Consider the following 3,306-nt stretch of genomic DNA (forward strand, 5'->3'; position numbering starts at 1 on the left):
GGGGTTAAAATAAGATGACACTCGGGCTCGCAAAAACCCAAGGGAAGGTTATAGGTTGTAAGGCAAATGTAAAACCAAGGTTGGGCCTTGCTGGAGGACTTTTATTCAAAGCGAACTGTCTAGGGGTTCCCATAACACCCAACCGCGTAAGGAACGAAAAAAATCAAGAGTGGAACAAAACACCAGGCATAAGGCCGAGCCTTCCACCCTTTACCAAGTATATAGATTCATTAATTAAAATAAGAGATATTGTGATATCCCAACATATCCATGTTCCAACATGGAACAAACTTCATCTTCATCTGCAACTAACAACGCTATAAGAGGGGCTAAGCAAAAGCGGTAACATAGCCAAACAACGGTTTGCTAGGAAGGTGGGTTAGAGGCTTGACATGGCAATATGAGAGGCATGATATAGCAAGTGGTAGGTAGCGCGGCATGGCAATAGAGTGAACAACTAGCAAGCAAAGATAGAAGTGATTTCGAGGGTATGGTCATCTTGCCTGCAAAGTACTTAGAGAAGACGGAAGCTTGATCCTCGAAAGCGTACTGAATAGGTTCCTCGGTCACGTACTTGTCTCCTGGCTCTACCCAAAGCAAGAACATAAGCAAAGGGCCGACAATCAATCATGGTGCAATGCACAGGCCACATTATGCAAAACATGATAAGCAAGACATGATATGCAATGCATATGCGTGCTTCATAAGGGAAAGAATGAACAAGGAATCAACTTGGCAAACCAAGAGTGCCATTGGAAAAATGAGATGATTTCGGTCGAAATCGATATAAACATCACCGGAAACGGATGCACGGTTTGCAAATGGCAAGCAAAACAAGAATGGCACAATCCTGTGATTAACAACACGATGCCATCTAGAATGCAACAACGAACTAAGCTACTGCACTCCAACATAACACCAAAGCATAAGTCAGTGATGTACTCAAGATGCTTGACAAAACATGAACACTGAGCCATGGCTAAATCACACTATCACAAGTTCAAACAAGCATGGCAAAAGTGCAAAAGATATCAGCTTCACAGACTTAGTGAAAATACCAACATGCCAGGAATAACATCAGGAAGCCATGTTTAGAGCAAGCAAACAACATGCTACAGGAACATATCATAGAAAACAAAGGCATTGCACGAATCTACTAAATTCATAGAACAAAAGTCCCTTACTGACCATGAGCCAAAAAGGCACAGAAGATATGATGGCACCCCTGTAAACATAGCAAGTTTCGTTAACAGTTTCAGACTTAGCAGAAAACTGAGCATGGCATAAACAGAATTATGAAGGCAGCTTTGTGAGCTCAAACTACTCACCACAAGGATTGCATGACAATATAAGCATACTAACATCAGGAAGACATGTTCATGAAGCTAACCATGGCAAGAGAAAGTTCATAGCATGCACGTATCAATAGAAACAACCATGGAAAAATTGATTAACATGTAAACAATCTGCCAGGAACATTTTGTAGCAAAAGTAGAGTAAGATTAAGACATGCTAGGGCACTGCATAACTACAAACAGGGGAATGGATGGATAGAGCATAACCACATGTTCAAAACACCCTTACCAAAGATACTCAAAACAAACATGGATCTCACTGTAGCATCATGTTTACATGGCATAAAAATAACAACAGAACAAGGACTTAACAAAATCCTAAGTCCCTAAAAACAGCAATATCACGAAGGCTACTTTGCATGCTTGTGCTAGTCCCCAAATTGATCACAAAAATACATGGAAAGCACCCTTGTAATGATGGCATGGCATAGATCAAAACACATGTAGAGCTCATGCCCATATGAAGCACACATCAAATGTGACAAAATGACAAATCATCATAATCTGATAAGTAGCAACATTAAACATTTTATAGCACTCTTGCATCAATGATTTGGGAATCAAGATGAACTCAAACAAGCATGCCACAATGGAATGAAATGAGGAGCACCTCACAATGAACATTTTGATGTGTCATATGTATGAAATGGAGCTATGCTCATGGAGTTATGATGCGACGAACATGGCCTGAAAATATCACAGATTCGGGACTTACAAAGAAAAACGACCTCGAGGGGGAAAAGTCAACGGTGGCGGTTCTCGCCGGAATATAACCGGAGTTGACCGGAGAAGGTCGTGGGGGCACCGGACGAGGTCGTGGACAGCGGGTAAGGATGGAGGAGGCCGGCGTGAGGCGGATCTAGCCCGGTTCGGCCGGATCCGGGCGCGGCAGCGGACGGGGAGGCGGGGCGACGCTAATCTCCGGCGGGACGAGCTCCGACCGGCGAGGTCGCTGCAGGGCGGCGGAGGAGATGAGCGGCGGCGACCGGGCGCGCGGGACGGCGAGCGACGACCGGGCGGCAAGGTCGGGCGCGGACTGTGGCGATGGACGGTGGAGAGACGAATCGGCGAGGCGACGGGGTTCCGGCGAGGTCGGGCGCGGGCGGCGGCGCACGTCGGAGCGGGCGGCGGAGCGCGGGGAACCTGAGCGGCGACGACGGGGCGCTCGGGCCCGCGGAGCGCGGCGGCGGGCGCTATCGGGCTCACGCGGTCCCGTGATGGGCTCGGCGGGCCGCGGTCGCGGGGACGATGGCGGCGGACAGGTGGCGGCTCCGGATTGGGCAGGGGCAGTGGCGGACATGTCCGGGCGTGGGGTGGACGTGTCCCGCAGCGCGAGGAGGAAGAAGACTAGGGTTTGGACCGCGCATTTGGAAGGGTTGCACATATTTATAGGTAGAGGGAGTTTGGAGTGTAAAAATGGAGTGTAGTTTTCGCCCACACGATCGTGATCGGCGACGGAGGACATCGAAGTGGTTTGGATGGGTTATTGGGCCGTTTTGGAGGGGTGTTGGGCTGCAACACACAAGAGGCTTTCCTGGTTACACGGTTAACCATTGGAGTATCAAACGGACTCCAAATGGCATGAAATTTGACAGGCGGTCTACCGGTAGTGTACCAAGGCCACTTGGCAAATCTCGGTCCATTCCGAGATCGTTTAATACACGCTCATGAAAAGAGACAAGAGGGGTGCGCCGGTGCATGAGGGAGTGTCGAATTGCGAAACGGACAACGGGGAATATGCTCGAATGCATGAGACGAACACGAATGCAAATGCGATGCACATGATGACATGATATGAAATGCATGACATGAAGAAAATGCAAAACGAAAGACAAAGACCCAACCACGAAGAGAATCTCATATCGCATCTCTAGAAAAGGCAAAAGTCAGAGTTAGAAATATGGAAAGTTGTATCTGGGGCGTTACAACACTCCACCACTATGACAGGATC

This window comes from Triticum dicoccoides, chromosome 2A (assembly GCF_002162155.2).
Source record: "Triticum dicoccoides isolate Atlit2015 ecotype Zavitan chromosome 2A, WEW_v2.0, whole genome shotgun sequence".
Taxonomy (NCBI): Eukaryota; Viridiplantae; Streptophyta; class Magnoliopsida; order Poales; family Poaceae; genus Triticum; species Triticum dicoccoides.